The sequence below is a fragment of the Symphalangus syndactylus genome, chromosome 8 (assembly GCF_028878055.3).
Source record: "Symphalangus syndactylus isolate Jambi chromosome 8, NHGRI_mSymSyn1-v2.1_pri, whole genome shotgun sequence".
Taxonomy (NCBI): domain Eukaryota; kingdom Metazoa; phylum Chordata; class Mammalia; order Primates; family Hylobatidae; genus Symphalangus; species Symphalangus syndactylus.
Window position 1 is genome coordinate 121,439,943 of NC_072430.2, and position 20,091 is coordinate 121,460,033.

The 20,091-nt window shown below is 45.1% G+C and overlaps 1 long non-coding RNA gene across 2 annotated transcripts; it reads right to left on the minus strand.

Annotated features, from left to right (window-relative positions):
- Positions 1-1,731: 1,731 nt before the first annotated feature.
- LOC129487250 (uncharacterized) lies at positions 1,732-14,029 on the minus strand. 2 transcript variants are annotated; one of them, XR_010122225.1, is made up of 4 exons: positions 13,938-14,029; positions 13,234-13,659; positions 4,655-4,718; positions 1,732-1,990 (listed from the first exon to the last, which is right to left on the minus strand). It is a non-coding gene; the product is annotated as an uncharacterized lncRNA (long non-coding RNA). The 2 variants fall into 2 exon arrangements; XR_008659270.2 differs by lacking the exon at positions 13,938-14,029 and adding an exon at positions 13,772-13,879.
- Positions 14,030-20,091: the final 6,062 nt, after the last annotated feature.

The window sequence follows — 20,091 nt, forward strand, 5'->3', positions numbered from 1 at the left end:
CTAGACTGATATGAGGAACCATGGTGGCTTCCATACAATGAAGGGCAGAGAGGAGTCTATTGGAGCTCATGGGGTGCATTGGGCATCCTTGCCCAGTGATATTGGTGAATGAGCAATTTCACCACACTAAAAAGGTCAAGGCAACTAAAGACTCAGACCCTTCCCTGAAGAGCCTGTGATGCCCCACCTGGAAAGCAACCCAGACCAACCAAAGTGCTGACTGAGAGGAGGGGAACCCAGAAAGGGTGGTGGAGGAAGGAGATGATGAATATCAATTATGGCTTCTGGACAGATGCAGATATAGGGACTCTATTTGGTTCCACTAATTCTCTTGCATTAAGTCTTTGTGGAGATTATGGCCAGTCACCAGTCTAGGGGACTCTGTGTAGATGGGGCTTGTAGGATGAAGGGTGTGAGTGGATCTCAGTAGTAAAAGAGGTGGACTATATCAGTCATATTTTGGGCATCATTTTATACCTTCTTGGGCTCACCCCTTCCAGCCTCTGCTGCACTGACCACTTCCACAGAGGTTTTGACCCACTTTACAAAGATATAACCTATAATTGCCTCACCTCACACTGGTATAGAGTGCCTCCTGTGATCTGTCCTGGGTTTTTCTGATGGCACAATATGGAATACCTGTAGGTATTCCTGTAGGCTGTCCCCCATATGCCATCTGGAAGTGCAGAGCAGTTAATACTCCAGAAGAGGGCAATGCTTGGCCAATGAGGCATGGGAGCTGATGGATAAATGCACCTCTCTTTTCTTGCTTCAGATGGACAAAAAGATACAATTCATAAGATTTTTCAGGTGGATGCAGGTGCAAGCAGCATGCAGTTCTCTTAACAATGACCAATTTGATAACATATTCTAGTATTGGTTCCCCCTTCATTACTGTTTCAATTCCCTTGTCCCTCACACCTGCTCCATGACATCACTTTCCTGAATAAACCACCCACCCACAAGACGCTGTCTGATGCTCTGATTTCTCCGAGCAACCCAGGCTAAGGTGGTTTGATCCCATCCCCAGCTTTTGCCGCTTTGGAGCTGTGTGATTTTAGGTCAGTTACTTAATCTCTTTAAGTCTGATTTGTTTTTGTCACCCTTTGGCAGGAGAGAGATGCTTCCTGAAGCACTTGGGATCCTGGTATCAGAATAAACTAGAGCTCTTTTAGAAAATAAGAGAGAGAAGAATAGTTATGGGTGTGTGGACCAGTCAAGGTAAAGGGGGCAGGAAAGAGATGGTACACTCAAAAGGAATGTTGACAAGAGTTTAACAAAGGAACTATAACATGTAGACGGAGTTGAGAGAAAACAACAGGGGGTAGCGAAGCACTCAGTGATTAGCAACTAGCAACAATAATTAGCTGCTATCCTTGCTAGGTCTAACGTCATCAGGTAGCACAAGAGACAGCTGCCTGGTTGGGGTTAGGATTTTTGGCAGAGGACTCAGTCACTATCAAGCTGAAGACCTGCAAGGAGGGAGTCAGGGGAAGAAATAGCTCAACCCCTCTATCCCCTACTTTCTATCTCCCACTGGTACCTTCCAGCGGCTGAATCCAACCAGAAGCCAGAGGGCAAGGAAGCCTGACTAGTGCAGTCCATATAGGTCAGCCTCCTGGGACACAGAGCAGGAAGGAGGAAGGGGGAGGGGGAGAATGGCCCTGGAGGGTGAATGGAGAATATCTAGTGTAGTGGAACATGAGTGTCTGTCCCGGTAACTTCATTTAAAATACATAACTACAGTAACACATACAACTGGCATGAACAAATTGGGGAACACATTACCTTTGATAAGCAAACGACTCGATTAGTGAGAACAGAAGTGCATAGGGCATGAGAGAGTGAGTGGCCCAGTGCTGTGAGCAAGGAGTGTGCCGGGAGCTTCTCTGGTGTGTTTCTTAGTGGAAATTGATGGTGCTGGTTGAATCTGTGAGGTAGTTAGAGGAGGTTGGTTAAGAGAGCTTTTCTATCTTACCTCCCTTCTTTCCTGGAATGGGTAAGAACAGAAGAGATTCTGTTAAACACAAATTCGTATTGTTTATTAAGTACTTCCTCCATACCTATCACTGAAAACTAGATGCTGTAAGGAGAAAAACAGGAAGTACCTCAAACCTCTTCAATTTTACATTCAAGGTGGGGAGATAGTTCCATAGATGACACAGAATAATAAAAAGTAGAAAGAATTGAAATGTGAAAGTGTGGGATCCAGGTGAATCATAAGGAATTTGACCAAGCCAAGAAGCACCACCTCCAAGTCTGTGGTTTCTACAGGGTGCTCCAGGGGCTCCCACCTGGGTGGGACTAGGTTGCATGAATTTGGAGACAAGTGTGTGTCTAATCGAAATTGGGCAACGGAACTAAAGAGAACGTATCATATTTGGCCTTCTAATTTCTTCTTTTTGGGTGGGGTCCTCTTGGATCTCCCTGTCTTAACTGAGGGTTGCAGACTCACACGGGGCTTCCCAGAGCCCAGGCTGATGACGGATGATAGGCTGAACAGACACTTGGGAATATCTTGCTCTTTGCAGATACTGTGTGTGTCCTGGGCAGAGGAGGAGAGCCATAGGCAAGCCTGTGTGAGTGGCGTTCCTTTCCAGGAGTGGGGGTATGGGGTGGGCAGGATGATGGATAAGAGGTGTGGTGTCCTCAGTCTCCCTGCTCTCTCCACATACCCAAGGGGAAGAGGAAGTGTTAGACTCATCTGTTCTCCCTCATGGGCTACCTCAGGGTTTCACAAAGTGTGTTCTATGAGGCATGAAGGATCAAGAAGTGATAAAAAAAAAAATTCCATGAAAAAATAATTATTTGGATACATAAATTAAGGAAAGACTAGATTAAACAAAGTTAAGTGGTTCCTTTCATGGAAAAAAAATTCCATGAAAAAAATGATTATTTTGATACATAAATTAAGGAAAGACTAGATTAAACCAAGTTAAATGGTTCCTCACTGCAGGGTCTCTCTGAGCCTTTAGTTTGGTGCTGTGTATTATGGACTCCCTTGAGGGGCTATGGCATGCAGCAATTTTCAAACTTATTGGACCTAAAAACCCATTTTTTTTATGAACAACCAAGAATATGTCTTGGAACACTAGGATTCCCAGGAATCATTTTGTAAACTGTTAATATGTGGGGGATTTGCCTTTTCAAAGAGGACTCCCCACAAGAAGGGAGTAATGTTACTGCTACAGGATTTATGCCATGCTATGGTCTCAATGTTTGTGTCCTTCCAATTTCTATGACGAAATCCTAATCCTCAAAGTGATGGTATTAGGAGGTGGGGCCTTTGGGAGGTGATTAGGTCATGGGTCTGGAGCTCTCATGAATATTAGTGCCTTTATAAAAGAGGCCACAGAGAGCTAGCTAGCCCCTTCCACCATGTGAAGATACATGAGAAGAGGCTATGTATGAGCCAGAAAGAGGCCCTCACTAGACACCAAAACTGCGGGTGCCATGATCTTGGATTTCCCACACTCTAGAACTACAAAGAAATCAATTTCTGTTTGTAAGCCACCCAGACTAAGACATTTTGTTATAGCAGCCTCAATGGACTGAGTGAGACATGCTACCAAACAGAATTTCAGTTACCAGTCGGCAGTTGGGGGAATTCTTCCAACAGTCTCAGAATGTGCTCTTTTCCCCACTGGGCTTAAGAGGGAAGTTGAGAGAGGGCTTCCAGTAAGAGGCAGGTAGTAGGGTTAGTTCCTGCTGGTCAACAGAGCAAAATCAGCAAGAGGCAGGGGATTTGGGAACTTCTTTCACAAAGGGCTGAAAGAACACATGGAGGAAAAACGTGAAACTTCCAAGGTGGTGAGACGTGGGTGATTCTGAGGGGAGGTCCCCCTTCCTTAAAAAGTCTTCCACTTCCCAAGCCATAGACCAGCAAGGCATATTTTATAATTTTTTCCCCTAAGGAGCAGGAAAGAAACTGGAGAGACAAGAATCTGTTTCATCCTGAATGTAACTTTTTACTAGGGTTTCTAGTTCACAGAGTTGTCTGGCAACTGTAGCTCAGGTCTGGGAGGGAGGAAACTCCCTGCCACATTTGAAATGCTGAAGCATTTTTCTCGGGGCTGCCATGCAATCATCACAAAAATGGACAAGGCAACTGGCTGTGGCCTAACATGGGAAGAGGTGGAGATCCAGAAACCCCAAGGCTGGGCCACTAGAGTAAATGTATCAAGTTGAACCACAAAAAGTTGCCATTTTTTAGACATCAGAAATTGTTAAACACTGGTAATTTCATATGGTCCAACCTATGGCTGGCAAAACATTTATGGGAGCGTTAGAAGGGAGGATATATATATATATATATATAGAGAGAGAGAGAGAGAGAGAGAGACAGAGAGAGAGAGAGAGGTGAGGGTGTTGCTGATAAGTTAGGCTTATATGTGACAAAAATAGTCTCCTTGCTGATAAAAATGTGGAAGAGGAAACTCTCTTTGGCATATTTCCAGGGGGTGAGTACCCAGGTTAGGAATCCATGAGGGGCCTGGATTCAGGACATAAGGAGGAGGCAGTGACTGGCTCTCAGGATGCAGAGTGGAGACACTGGGTACAGTGATAGCAAATTAAGTCACAAGGGTGTAGTGACTTAGAAATGAGAAACAGTGAAATAAAGGAGTCAATATTAGTAGAAAAATTGGAACCCAACCTTGAGGGTTGTGGCTTCTTCTTTACTCTTCAGCCTGTTCCTTCATTTGTCTTCCCATTCAACCCTGAAATCCAAAGTGGTAGATGAGAGGGGAGGGCTGGGAAAGGGGTGTATATAGACAGAGACATGGCTGATGTAGGGAAGCGTAGTGAGCACAAGAGCTTGGCATTAGGAATCTCCATCACTGTTACCACAGTGGATACTTTTAAAGGATGAATGCAACTGCAACAATGAAAAGTGTTCACATTTCCATAGTACTTTACAATTTATAAAGCAGCCCACAGATATTGTCTTGTTCGTTTTGATTGTCAAACTGTGAAGAAGGTATTGCCATCCCCGTTTTCCAGATTAGGAGAACTGGCTCAGAAAGCAAATTTCCCAAGGATGGCAATGGGCAGAATCAGGCTCAAACCTCTGTCTTTGGACTCCAGGTGGAATATTGTATTTGTTTAACTCATAGAGGGTGACTGAGGCCATCACACAGCCAGAAAACCCCGAGATAGAAACAATTGTTCAGATGCTGATGGGGGCTGGGCAAATCACCAGTACGAAACTGTTTGGATATAGGACAACAGGGAGTGGTGGGGACTGTGATTCAGGACTGGTGGGCCAACACCCTGCTAAAGGGAGTAATCACTACTCAGCTCCAGACGATTACTGCCAGGAAGAAATGCCAGCTTGAATTTTTTTTTTCGAGAGAAGCTAGAAATTCAATTGAACAAATATTTATTGGGTGCCTACTATGTATCAGACACTGGGGATAAGGCAGTGAATAAAATTGATAAAAATCTCTAGATTTTCATGTGAACTTTTCCAATTTTTAAGTATTGGGAGCTAATAGAAAGTTTAGCAAACATTGTTCAGGTCCAACAAAACACATCTGTGGGCCACATTTGGCCTGTAGGTTGTCAGTTTGTGGCGTCCAAAAGTTCTGATGGACTAAATTTTTTGTTTGTTTGTTTGAGACAGAGTCTTGCCCTGTTGCCCAGGCTGGAATGCAGTGGTGCAATCTTGGCTCACCGCCACCTCCACCTCCTGGGTTCAAGTGATTCTTCTCCCTCAGCCTCCCAAGTAGCTGGGATTACAGGTGCCCACCACCATGCTTGGCTAATTTTTGTATTTTTAGTAGAGATGGGGTTTCATCAGGTTGGCCAGCCTGGTCTTAAACTCCGGACCTCAAGTGATCCACTTGCCTCAGCCTCCCAAAGTGCCAGGATTCAGGCACCTGCCACTATGCCCAGCTAAGTTTTAAATTTTTTTGTATTTCTAGTAGACATAGGGTTTCCCCATGTTGGCCAGGTTAGTCTCGAACTCCTGATCTCAGGTCATCGGCCTGCCTTGGCCTCCCAAAGTGCTAGAATTACAGGCATGAGCCACCGTGCCCAGCCTGGACCAAATGTTTTCTGAAGAGAGGAGTAGAATGATCCAGCAGGGCCAGGGAAAAAATTATTGGCACTTCTAATCCCATTTGTTTTTTAATCTCATCCTTTAAAAAATTTCATTTTTGTGAATGCTACATAACTGACTCATATATAGCACAGGCATATCACTTAAATATTTAAAGACATTACTTATCTATATTGGAGATAAGTGATCAAAGTACTTTTATCGATAAGGGTGTGGAGCAGAAGGGTTCAAGAACCCTGGAATAGGCCAGGCATGGTAGCTCACTCCTGTAATTCAGCACTTTAGGAGGCTGAGGTAAGAGGATTGTTTGAGCCTGGGAGTTTGAGACCGGCCTGGACAATATAGTGAAACCCAGTCTCTAATAAAAGAAATATAAAAATTAGCCGGGCATGGTGGCATGCACCTGTATTCCCAGCTACTAAGGAGGCTGAGGTGGGAGGATCACTTGAGCCCAGGAGAGTGAGACTGCAGTAAGCTGTGGTCACACCACTGCACTCCAGCCTGGGTGACAGAGCTAGACCCTGTCTCAAAAAAAAAAAAAAAAAAAAAAAAGAAAGAAAGAAAGGAAAGACCCCTAGACCCCTGGAATGGTCTTTGAAAAGCGTATATTTGCATATCCCCTACCTGAGACAGGGCTAAAGCTGTAGTCTCCAGCTTGGTGCTCAAGGGACCTCAGAAAGTGTGAGACTGGGCAGTGTGTCTATAAAAAACATTGGCTCAACCCAAACCATCCCCTTTTTCTTCCACCAGAGTACAGTCCTATGAGCAAAAACTGCAGACATCTTTGAGCGATAGAAGAGACAGCTGGGCTGGGGGCCGGTTCAGTGCGGACCTACATTTCAACCACCATGATGAAGGTTTGGGGCTGTTATGATCACATTTGCTTTTTACTTCTCATAATACTGAGATATACTTGTGAGAATACAGCTGTGCTAGAGAAGCCAGGACTGAGAAGTAATTTAATATTCATCCTTAAGTGTCAGGAAGGTTATTGTAGGAAAGCAGGTGACAAGCTACTCCTCCCTGAGCTCAGAGCATGAAGAGATGGGTGTAAACCTCTACAGATGAGACTCAGGTTACAGTCATGGAAGACACAGTGAGCTTCATCTGAGTCCTGTTCTAGAGCCTGTCTTGGACACTGTACGCTCCATCTGTTAGTAGAGTGGCAACGTGGTCTAGAAAGAGCACTGGGCAAGGAACCCCAGAGTCCTGTAGAGACCTTTTAGCTGCCATGACCTTAGGCATGCCAGATGTGTCCGTTCATGGATCTCATTTTCTTCTCTTTTTTGAATAAGGAAGGTCATGGTTTATGGTCTCTGAGCTTCTTCCTTCTACTTCAACTACTGGTTCTATGCTAAGTCTAAGTGTTGGAATGTAGATACCCTTGAGTGTCTTCCTAAGCCGGAATCAGTTGTCTCTAACCCAGGTCAATATAGTAGCTGCTGTAGCAAACAAATCTCAAAACATACAATGGCCCATGCATGGTAGAAATTTACTTCTTGTTCACAAAAGGTCTAAAATGTGTTTCCCTAATGAGCAGGCCATTTTCCTCCAAGTGGTGATACAGGGAAACAGGATCTTTCCTGTTTGAGGTTCTGACATCTTAGGTACTTGGCTCCAAGGTAGCTATTCTCATTTACATCGAGCTGGTGGAAGAGGAAAAAGCATAGGCAATTGAGCCTGAGAGATTTTTAAGGACTGACTAGGAAGGGTGTGCATTAATTCCGGTCAAATTCCACTGGTGAGAAATCACTCACATAGAAATACCTAAATATAGGAGAGCCTGGGAAAGGTAGTTCAGCTCCATGCCCAGGAAAAAGAGGAAATGGATTTAGTCAATAGGAATCAATCTGTGCCATAGATAGGAGAGTTTAAAGGAGAAAGAATTATGTGGATTGAAGAAGAGTAAGATTGAGGTAATGTTAATTATCTTCCTCTTTCTGAAGAGCTAGAAGTCCTCAGCTGCTGAAGGATGGCGGGACCTGGGCTTAAAAATATTTTCTGGCACACAAGGAAGAGCCATGAGCAAAGACTCAAGACGCACTAGATTCTAGTTTGGTTGTCTCAAACTAGCTATGGGACTGAATATAATTTATCTGACCATTATGCTTACAGTTTCCTCATCTGTCAATGGTAATCAAAATGCATACTCTAACTACCTAACAGAATTGTTTTAAAAGTCAGATGTAGCAACATCATGCACATTTTGTAAAAAACAAAACAATGATTAAAATAGAGAATGAGTTTAGATTGCAGATGGAGAAAATTAAGTTGGATAAGGAAAAAAGAAACAACTTTCCCCATAGTGAAACAAGGAAAATTTTTAGGGAATGCGCAAATAACTTCAAGAAATCAGTGGGAAACAATTTTGACAAGAGTGAAAAGAAGGCTCCAACTCGAAAGGTAGCTTGCGGGGGTCAGCACAGGAGACGTAGACTGTGGTTCTGGCACTACAGGCAGATTGCTGTTTGACCTTGACTGAGTCTCTTCCCCTCTTGGGGCTTCAGTTTCCCCTTTGCAAAACAAAAGGATTGAACTAAATAATCTTGCTAGGGTCTCATTCTCAAGTGTTATACTTCTGATTGTGCACCCAATCCTGTCTGGATGAAAGGATCCGAAAGGCTTTAAGACACAGTCAATTGCCAGGCTGGCATTTCAACATGGATGTCCAAAAGGCATCTCCAGCCTCTCACATGCATCCAAAGCCTTAGGTTGTCTTCCTTTCCCAAAAGTTTCCTCCTGCGGCACAGCCTTCCACACTTCAGGAAAAGGGCAGCTACTCCGGGGGTCCCCCTTTATCCCTCAGTGCCGCACACAGCCTGCAACCCAACGACCAGCATGTCCTGTCGCTCCGCCTTCAAATCTCACCTCCTTCCTGCCATCACCTCGCGCCTGTGCTGTGCATCTGCCTCACAAGGGCTCTCCTTGAGCCCACTCTCACCGCTCACCATCTGTTCCTCACTCAGTCGTCGTCAGGGTGAGCTCTTTATCCTTTCCTCCATTCAAAATCTCCCAATGACTTCTCATCACATTTGGAATAAAATCAAAATCCTTGACTTGGTCTGCACAGGTTCTTGACCTCACCTGTAGCTCTCTCCTGCTTCTCCTGACCACCCCCACTTTGGCCATAGCCAGTTTGGCTGCTTTTCAGCATGTGGGGCTCAGTTTGGTCTCACGGCCATTGCACTTGCTGTGTTTGGGGCACTTACTTTCCTTCCAGATCTTCTTCCGATTCCTTCCTTTGCTCCATTCCCATCTCAGTTCAGAGGTCCCTTCTTTCAGGAGGCTTCCTTCTCTAGCTCCTAATCCATTGACCTCTAGTTCTCCGTCATTCTCTAGCTCCTAATCTATTGATCTCTCACCCTCACCCTAACTTATTTCTCCTTAAGGCACTTATCACTCCCTGACATTATTTTCTTTATTTGCATATTTTCTGTCTCTCTCCACTAAGATGTGAACTCCATCAGTGCAGAGACTTGTCTTGTGTACAACTGTGTCTCTTGTGATGTCTTGTAAGCATTCAATAAATATTAACTAAATGAGTGAATGAATCAAGGAGGAGAAACTGACCATAGGGCCTCTGCAGAACAGCAAACATTCTTCCACAAATGGAGGAGAGCTGGGGACTTGGTTTTCTGGCCAGAGGTGAAGCTGGCCCATCCTCTTCCAGCCTGGAGTGGAGGCATTCGTGCAGGGCATGGGTCTCTGACACTGAGAGCCAGTTGTCTCCTCCCCGTGGCTCCGATCAGATCCAGGCACTTGGGGTTCTGTGCTTCCCTGCTTTTCTCTTTTTAGATGGTACTTGGCTGACCTCCCAGGGAGTATAGCTGACTTCTTCTCTAAGCCACTTGTTCTTGCTGTTAAGAAATGACTAAGCAGATTCTCCATCTTCTGGTAGCCAGCTGCCAGCCTGCAAGACTTGATGCTTATCTGAAAGAGGGCCCTTCTTTTGCTCTGTGTTCAGGGAAAACACGAAGCAGACATCACCATCGTTGACTCCTTTGCAATGGCCTGACTCACCTCCTCTTGGTGTGTGACTCTAGGCTGACCCCCACAAGGAAGAGGGAGGCAGAAATTGGTATGATTACTACCCTCAGGACTCAGCATCCAAGTCCTGCTGGATATTAGAGAATGACTGGTTGAGAATATTCAGATGGTGACCTAATCATACCGGCACCATTTTTACTGACAGATTGCTAAGTGCCAGGCATCATGCTAACCTCCCTAGGTTCCTTAGCTCATTTGATTCTTGCAATCACCTTGTGAGGTTAAGTATTGTGACTTTATAGGTGAGGAAATGGAGGCAAAGGAAAGTTGAGCAACTTGCCCAAGGTCATATGGTGCAGCAGCGGGGGACTGCATGGAAGCAGAGGACCCTGTTTTCAATATGCTTGCCTGTCTTGTCCAGGGTGCTTCTACACAGTGCTGCACAGACAGCTCCTAAAGCTGCATGCAGCAGGAGCATAAAGAAAACCCCAACTAATTCTTCCAAGGGTCTCTGCCGCCACCTCCTTAGTTTACTTCAGGAAGACCTCTGCCAAGTTCAGTGTGAAATTAACAAATTTAATGTGAAAAACTGGTTTAGAAGTGAACTGGATTGTGGACTACTGGGTATAAATAAAACTCAAAAGAACTTTGCAGAATCATTTATACGTTGACATTTATTGCAAATCATCAGGAGAGTGATATATCAAACTGTCATTCCTAAGTATAATTGACCAGGGAGTATGGTTTTTTTTCCCCCTAGGAGTATCTTAGGGGCTAGAGTTCCATGAACACTCTTCAGAAATTGCTGAACTGTGCAGATATACCCACTGACCTATAAAGATGCCTTGGGCATTCCTCTTTCTATTCCTTTGCCCACCCGACTTTCTCCATCTGGAATCCATCCTCTGTCTGTCCATAGATCCGTCCATCCGTCCACTAAACATCTACTGTGTTCCAGGCACTATACAAGGTGCTTTCTCCTAAGTTATCTTGTTAATTTTTGCCACAGCCCCATTCTATAGATATAGAGGTGATAGAGACAGGAGACAGACAAGCGTCCCTGGTGAAAACCCACCTAAAACCTAAAACAATCCTGAAGGCTGAAAAACAGGACTGCTGGTCCTGGATGAAGTCCACTCTTTCCTGACTGGTTCTCTCTGAATAATGCGCACCAAAGGAAGCAGGTAGAACAGGGAGGAGGAGCCTGGCCTCTTCAGTTCCTATGTAGTGGCCTGGGATTCAGTCTGTAAGGTGCGGGCCTGCTAGCAGGACTCTCTCTCGCTTTGCTGAAAGTTCCTCTTTCCTTTTTCCCTTTTCACCCAATAAACCCTTTCCCGCATCTCACCCTACAATATGTCCGTGATCTGAAATTTTCTGGGTAGTGTGAAAAGAACCTGTTTGTTTTCCTGCAACAGAGGCAACGTATCAGCAGACCACAAAGCTGGACAGTGAAAGGGCTGGGATTAGAATCCAAATTTCCCAATCCGGATTCCAGATTTTTTTTTTCTTCTGTTCTTCAGTGTTTTGTCCTGTAGTTGCTTATTCATATTTTCTCCATTTGTCAAAATCCCAGCTCAAACTTCGTTTCCTTCAGAAATTCATGTTTCCCTTTCTTCCTACCTGCTATGCACAGAGAAACTTCTCTGTCTTCTAAACCCCCTCCAGACCATCTCTATCCAGATTTGGCACCCACTTCAGCAGGTTCCCGGTTAAGAAGTGAGTGTGTGTGTGTGGGTGTCTTGGATCTCCAGTGGTGTGTAAGCCAAGCACTTGGCACACATCATCTTTACTTGGCACATCAGCTTTGTGGGAGAGGTACCATTACACTCATTTTGTAGATGACAGAACTGGTGCACGACGAGGTTGAGCCACTTGCCCAACATCACCGAGCAAGTCAGTGATGAAGCTAGGATTTGAGCCTCAGTCTTCTGGCCCCAGAATCCACATTCCTTCCACTATTCTATGCCGAACCCCTTGTTGAGCTCCTAGTTTCATAGCTGAGAAACTGAGGCCCTTGGAAGGACAGTGGCTAGCCCTGAATCCCACAGCTGTGAATAGCCGTGCTAAGACCACGTGCAAAGGCTCACATCCGGGAAACTTTCTTCTCCAGCAGGCTGCCTCCCCAGGTCTAATGCAGGTCCCAGCTATTGCTGCCAGTTGGTTCCTGTTACCTGGATGCCATGGAAATTGTACCTTGTAGCTCTTGATACAGCAGGAGCCTGGTGGCTGCTCCCTGGGGGAGAGCCAAGGAAGGTCAGAGTACTAGCCTGCAGACCCAGCACCTAAAATATACCAGGCAGCAACCCCAGTGGAAACCGGGCAGCAAGCCAAGGGCATGACATAACCTTCCCACAGCTAAGGGCTGGAGGCGGCTTCCAGCTCCAAGGTTCCCTGGGTACAGCGCCTAACAGAGCACACGTGCACTTCAGGGCTGCAACTTCTTCCTTTCATTTTAAAGAAAATGAGTTTCTTTTACTCTGGTTCTAGAATTGAGGGCTGGCAGGAATTGAGGGAGCTAAGAGCCAGGAGACCCTTGGACCATGTGGGGAAGGGGCAAGGAATAGGCTTCAGATTGCTGGTTTCCAAATTTGAATGTTCATCAGAATCACTGGAAGAGCTTTCAAAAATGATTCAGGTTTCATTCCAGACCTACAGAATCAGAATCTCTGGGGACAGGGCCTGGGAATTGGTATTTGAGCATGTTCTCCAGGTGAGTCTCTTCTGGTTCAGGTTTGTGAACTACCTTCCCAAATATGCCTCTTCATGGCTATCTCCATTTGCTGGTAGTCCACCAGATCTCCATCTCCCATCCTCAACTCACACTTAGTACACTTGTTTTTTTCACTTGTGAAATTTAAATTCTATATTGTCCATGTCCATAGCTTTGAGGGTTGGTGTGATAAAAGCACTTAATGGGGGTTTCTGTTATTTTTTTTTAAACAGCAGATTTTAGGTTTTCTCTTTAAATGGAAGTTTAGGAGGGGTCTGTTCTGCCAGAGCAGTAAGTTCCCTGAGAAGTCACTTTTGAAAAATTTGGTTGTTTTAGAAGTCTGTCTCTGAGGCCCTTAGTATCCAAAGCAGTCCGTGAAAGTCAGAGGTTGCCATGGGAATGGCAGCTGCCAGGAGACAGGCTATTGTGTTTAGATTCTTGTATTAATAACACCCTCCCCAGCAGCCAGAAATACCTGTTGAAAGAGGAGAGGTTCTTTTCTTCTTATTCAAGAAGAGTTTGGAAAGTTACTTTCCTCTGCCTTGAAGAGGGTCAGGGGTTTGTTGTTAGGTGTACAAGTGACTGTTTTTTCTCCTCTTGCCCAAGGTGAAGCAAGAGAACTCAGTTGGAACCTCGGATCCTCCTAGCTGATCAGAAGACTAGAGAGGAAAAACAAACTTAGATGACTCCTCTTCCAGCATATCTAAGGGGGAGAAAAGCCACACTGGCCATGGGGAGACCCTGGATGATTGTTGATACCAAGCTGACCTGAATTCCAGGCTCAAGTTCTAGATGTGTGTTCTCCCCTGGGGAGGGGTTACTTACAAGGATTCTGGGGAGGTTGTTAACAGCCTACTTTCCACTTCAGTGGAAAGAGCATTGGATTCCATGCATCTCCTGTCTGCACGACAGGGCAAGAAAAGGAAAAAGAGGGGAGGACTAGTTTTAGTTGAATATTATACCTACCACAAGTTAGATGTTGTGTTAGGTGCAGGGAAATAAAAATCACTAACACAGAATTTGTACTTGCAAGGAGTTCTCTGTCTCGAGGCAAACATGGAATCAGAGACGGCAAGTGGTGGTCATTTTGTTTGCTGACTGGATTGCTGTGATGAGTGTTTTCTGCGGGGAGGAAGGGATGCATGTCATTTGCTATGTCTGGATCTAAATAAACAATACTATGATTTCCACTGCTTAGGAGAGCTGTATGTGGTGCCCTGTGGATGGTGCAGGTGGGACGTCCAAAGACAGCATCGCTCACACTGGCTCGGGATGGATGAGGTACTGAAGGAGGCCAGATCGGAGGAGCCAGCCTGGGCAGGGGTGTGGCTGTTTCAGGGTGAGGTAAGGGGTCCTTCTGTGAACTCAGAGAAGTTTCCTGTTTTGTGTCCTTTCTCAAAGCCCTGGTATAGTGCTAGCCCTTAGGAACATTATAAAGTGTACCCAGTTTTTCTTGGGGGAAATTCCCCTTTTTGAGTCCTTTACCCTTTTAATAATATTTCTTCCCTTGTTTCTCCTTATCCTTGATCAGGTCCCTTTTTTCAGGGAGAGAAATTGTCAAACAATTTATACTACTAAGAGTAATTTAAACCACTCTAGAAAGCCTTCTATTTAAAAGAAAGAGCCATGAGGTGATGGGTATGTTAATTAGCTTGATTTAATGACTCCACATTGTATTAATAAATCATAACACTACTTTGTGCCCATAAATAGATACAATTACAAATTGTCAATTTGCAATAAAATAAAAATAAATAAAAATAAAAAAAGGAAGAGCCAAGAGAACAATGCTTAACTCCAAACAGTTAACCCTGGGGATCTAGACCACATGTACCTAACTGGGGAGATTCTTTAGGCCAGGGGTTGGAAAACTTTTACTGTAAAGGGCTAGATAACAAATACGTTCACCTTTGTGGGTGATGCAGTCTCTGTTGCAACTACTCAGCTCTGTTGCTGTTCTGCAAAAGCAGCCACAGACAATACTAATAAGTGAATGGGAGTGTTTGTGTTCCAATGAACCTTTATTTATAGATACCAAAATTAGAATTTCATGTATTTCACGTATCATGAAATATTATTTTTCTTTGCATTTTTTCCAGCCATTAAAAATGTGAAAAGGATTCTTAGCTCACGGACTGTACAAAAACAGAATTCTATGGGCCAGTTTGCTAACCTTTGCCTTCCTATCACCTCTCCTGTCACATTCTAAGATGAGCGGTGCTGTGGGGTGAGGTCACTCTGCCTAGAGATTCTTTTTGTATGGCCTGGTAGTTTATATACTTTTTTTTTTTTTTGAGATGGGGTCTTGCTCTGTCATCCAGGCTGGAGTGCCATGAGTGGTGTGATCTCGGTTCACTGCAGCCTCTTCCTCCCAGGTTCAAGCAATTCTCCCACCTTAGCCTCCCTAGTAGCTGGGATTACAGGCACCCAGCATCATGCCCAGCTACTTTTTTTTTTTTTTTTTGTATTTTTGTAGAGACAGGGTTTCACCATGTTGGCCAGGCTGGTCTTGAACCCCTGACCTCAGGTGGTCCACCTCCCTCGGCCTCCCAAAGTGCTGGGATTACAGGCAGGAGCCACCACGCCTGGCCTATCCATGTCTTTAGTCAAATGCTTACTAAGGACCTACTGTGTGTTAGGGGCTGCTCCAGGTACTGGGAATTCAGAAATGAATGAGGCAAGTGCCTGCCCTCAAGTAACGTACGTTCCCCTGGCCGTGGCAGGAAGATTTAAGGAGTGGAGACAAGATTTGGGTTTTGGTCTCAGTCTTTGCTTCCTTGGACTTGGGTCTCTTTTAGAGACTGGTTGTTCTTGGGGACTAGGCTGATTTGCATCATTTGCTGTGGATCCTGAACACAGGTCCCATAGTTATCAGCTGCAGGAGAGCTATGTGACATGCTTGGAACCAATGCCCTGGGATAACTTTAGTGTTCTGAATTTCCAACTAAAACTGCAGCCAGAAAATAAAAATGAGTAAAATAGCATAAAACCCAAGACCTTTAGGGCTCAGTGTATTCTGGCACAGCGTTCAAGTGGGATTCTGGGATGGTTTTCAAGAGCCGTGGCTTCTCTTGACTTTCCCATGGCCTATTCCAAGACAACCACTGATCTGCAGATGTTCCCCCAGGACTGGGGCATGGCAGAGACCCATTGCAACAGCAGCTACTGCTGCTGCCAGGGCCAGAGGTCAGTGCTCACGTGATCTCTGGCAATGGTGGTCCTCCTCCGGCTCCCACCCATTCCCAGGCAGGTGATAGAGAAGCCCTGTGAATTCCTCCTTTGAGACCAACAGGTCCCTCTGTGATGCAGGGAAACAGATGTGGCTGCATTGAGATAGAAGAGGGGCTCTCCAGTGAGTAGGAAATTGCTCCCAGCCCATGGGCCTCATAATTTACAGGGCATCTGCTCCACATTTGTTCCCTTTGTCGTGTGCTATGGGGATGTGAGGGTGGGGTGGGGAATTGAGCCTGGAGGAAAGAGGACAGAAAGATAAGGGAGGTGGTATGGTTCCTGTTTCCAAGTTCTGGAAAGTCTGGCGAGGTGGAAATTACATGAAGTAGTTAGGGCATCCTATGAAGCAACACTTTTGTTCTCCTTTAAAATTCAAACTTGCCTAATCACCAATGAACCAGGTGATCTTGTTGTCCTCTAAGTTCCTTGTGTAGACAATGAGAAATTTCATTACCTGATCACCTGATTGCGAAGGTTTTTTCTGCTGTCAGAGTCTAAAGTTTGAAGCATCCTGCCTTCTTTTCCTAGGCTCTCCCATCTTTTCCATGTCCATCTTATCTCTCTTCTTCTACTTCTGCCTCTTCCACTGTGATCTGGCTTAGAGATGCTCAGCATCTGCCCAGAGCTCATGTAGGGGTGGCATCCCAGGCCAGGTTCTCAGGGAATGTGGACAGACAGTGTGGAGATGTAGAGGGAGAGGGGGATGTGCCCTTGGCCAGCTGGGTTTCACTGGAAGCCTCCTCTGTGTGGCACCTTGCTCCTAGCCAGACTTCCTTTAGCCACTCTTAACATGTATTTTTAGGGCCTATTCATAAATATCACGTTACACATGCATTCATTCAACAAACATTTGTTGAGTGCCTACCACACACCAAACAAAATGGTGGGGATAAAAAAGTGGGTGAAATAGACCCAGAATATTGGTCCTATTTCATGCCTCCAAGGTCACTCCACTCTCTTATTTTGTGGTTGAAGATTCTGAGGCTCAAAGTGGGACAGTGACTTATTTAAGGTGACATCATTAAGGGCAGAGCGAAGACAGGAACACAGGACCTTTCAAGCTAGGTGAGACCAGACAGCCGAAAGTGTATTTCCATACATAGATTTAGCATTTAAAATGTACACAGTATGTCTATGTCCATCTCCATGGTAACAGGAGGCAGGCATGGTTATTATTATTCACATAATTATGAAGAGCCTCCACGTGGTTATTCATTTTTCAGATGGAGAAACTGAGGTTCACGAGGTTAAGCATTTGAATAAAAGTGACATGGCTGGAGGCAGCAAAACTGGGAGAAGGACTTGGGTCTTCTGACTCCCAATCATCTGTAACACAGATCTCTTCACCTGTACCAGCCACTTCTCATAGAAGAGCCTTCTGTCTCCTCTATGGCTCCCTGGTGGCCTGTGATCAAAGATGACTGAGAAGAGACCCCAGGCCATCTCAGTAGTATGCTGCGGTACCATCAGGATACAGGAAAGAGGCAGAAACTCAGAGACCATTAGGAGAGGGGCAAAAGAAACAAGCCAGGAAAGATTGGCTGACATAGAGAGAGGTGAAGGGTACTGGAGAAATGGGGGAAGAAAGCAGCATAAGACTGGTCTGGTAAGAAAGAATGGAGCTTTGTAATAATTTTGACACCCTTCAGCATAAAAATATACACACCTAGTGTGGACCAAAACTAGCTGTCATGGTAAGGGAGGTGTTGATACACACAATGCAACTAGGACCACTGATGGGCAAGAGAGTTATAAATCCCGTCTGTGATTTGATTAGGGCTGGCGATACACAGTGTTAGATTGCCTGATGTCATCCTTGAATTCCTTAAATTCCAATCAGCCTTCTGATTGGATTCCTCCTCACTAACCCCTCTCCCACTGGAAACAAGAAACAGTAGCCTTGTGTCCGGCTCCTAGAATTTCCTAGAATTCCCTGAGGTTCTCTCATGAACCTCAGTTTCTTCAGCTGATAAATGAATAACCACGTGGAGGCTCTTTATAATTACATGAAGAATAATAATCATGCCTGCCTCCTGTTACCATGGAGATGGAGATGGACATACTCTGTACATTTCTCTGCATTGAGGAGAGTTGGTAAAAGAGAAGAAAACAACCTCAGTCTCTCTTGATTGTCTTTTAAATGATCTCTTTCAGGCTTAGGGGGATCCCTTTGGTGTCAGACCTCCTAGAATTGACTCTACTATTATAACCCATCCATTAAATCATTGGGTTTTTTTGATCAATTTTATTCCTTTTTTTTTTGAGACAGGGTCTCACTCTGTTGCCTAGGCTGGAGTGGAGTGGCACAATCACCGCTCACTGTAGCCTTGACCTCCTGGGCTTAAGCCATCCTCTGCCTCAATATCCTGAGTGGCTGAGACTACAGGCACATGCCACCATGCCAGCTAATTTATTTTTATTTTTTTGTAGAGATGGGATCTTGTTCTGTTAACCAGACTGGCTTTTTGATCCAATTTTCTATCAATAAATCAGTGACTATGTAATGAACAGCTTCTATGCAGCCCTTCTTAGATCAGCTGCTTTGGGGATACAGAAGCAACATACTTTAAAGACTTTTAAACTAGCTTATGAACCCCTTGGAGCAAGACTAATGTCACAGCTAAATGTAATTACTCACTTATTTGCTTGTTAGACCACTGGGGCTCTGGAAATTTATCATCATCCTGTCGGTGGCTCTGCGCTATGTGAGAGATTATGACTTATTCACCCATTTGACAAATATTTATTGAACACATACTGTCTGCTAGGTATGGTAATGAAATAGTGGTTCAAGTATTCATGGCTTCTAACCTCAGAGGGCCCATGTTTAGTGAAGGGAGAGAGGTAGCAGTCACTAACAGAATAAGTCATTTATGAGACACATCAGGAAGGGAGCAAGGAGTATGAGTAACACAATGACATTCAGGGTGGTGGGGACCCGGGGTATGTAAGTAGGGTGGGAAAGGAAGGCCCTAAAGTGGGCTGGGGCCTGAAGTTTGAGAATGACCAGCCATGGGGGATGTCAGCATATGGGTGAGGGAGACAGAATATTCTAGAGAGAAGACAAAACTACCCCAAAATTTAATGGCTTAGAACAAAAAGGTATTATTTCCCACAGCCCTGTTGGTTGATTGGCCTCTGTTGGGTGTCACTTCCCACCCTCAGAGTCTCTCACGCAGCAGTAGTCAGACAGCTGCTGGGGCTGGAGTCATCAGAAGGCTGGACTTGGCTGAATGGATATTCAAGATAGTCCCTTCACTCCCATGCCTGGCCTTTGGGTTAGGCTTGCTGGAATAGCTGGAGGTTGCTGTCAATGCTCTCTCTCCTTGTAGCTTTTCCACATGGCTAGTTTGGGCTTTCTAATGGCATGGAGGGCTCGGGATGGTTGAATTTCATCTGTGGAGCCTGGCTTTGTCCAGAGTGAGCAAGGAAGAGGAAACCACTTGTCCTTTTAAAGACTAGACCTAGGCTGGGCTAGTATCACTTCTGCAGTATCCTCTTGATCAAGGAAGTCACAGTCCAGACTGTAGGACATGGAGAATTAGACTCCACTTCTCAAAGGGAAAATGGCTGGTGTCTTTAAGGAGGGAAGTGATGGTGACCATTTTGGAGACAAGCTAAGGCTTTGAGATCAAAAAGGCTTGGTGTGTCAGAAGACCAGAAATCCAGCCAGTGCTGCTGGAGCACAGGAAGGTGGCACAAGATGAGGCAGGAAGGATGGGCAGAGTGGTGTCCTCATAGGTAAATTGTGGTAGGGAATTTTGATTATTTATTTATTATTATTACTACTTTGAAATGGGGTCTCTCTCTGTCATCCAGGCTGGAGTGCAGTGGTACAATCATGGCTCACTGCAGCCTCGACCTCCCTGGGTTCAAGTGATCCTCCCACCTCAGCCTCCCGAGTAGCTGGGACTACCAGTGCACGCCACCACGCACAGCTAATTTTTCTATTTTTTGTAGAGATGGGGTCTTCCTATGTTGCCCAGGCTGGTCTCAAACTCTTGGCCTCAAGCAATCAGCCTCCCTTGGCCTCCCAAAGTGCTGGGATTACAGGTGTGAGTCACCATACCTGGCTAGATTTTTTTTTGTTTTTTAAGTCACA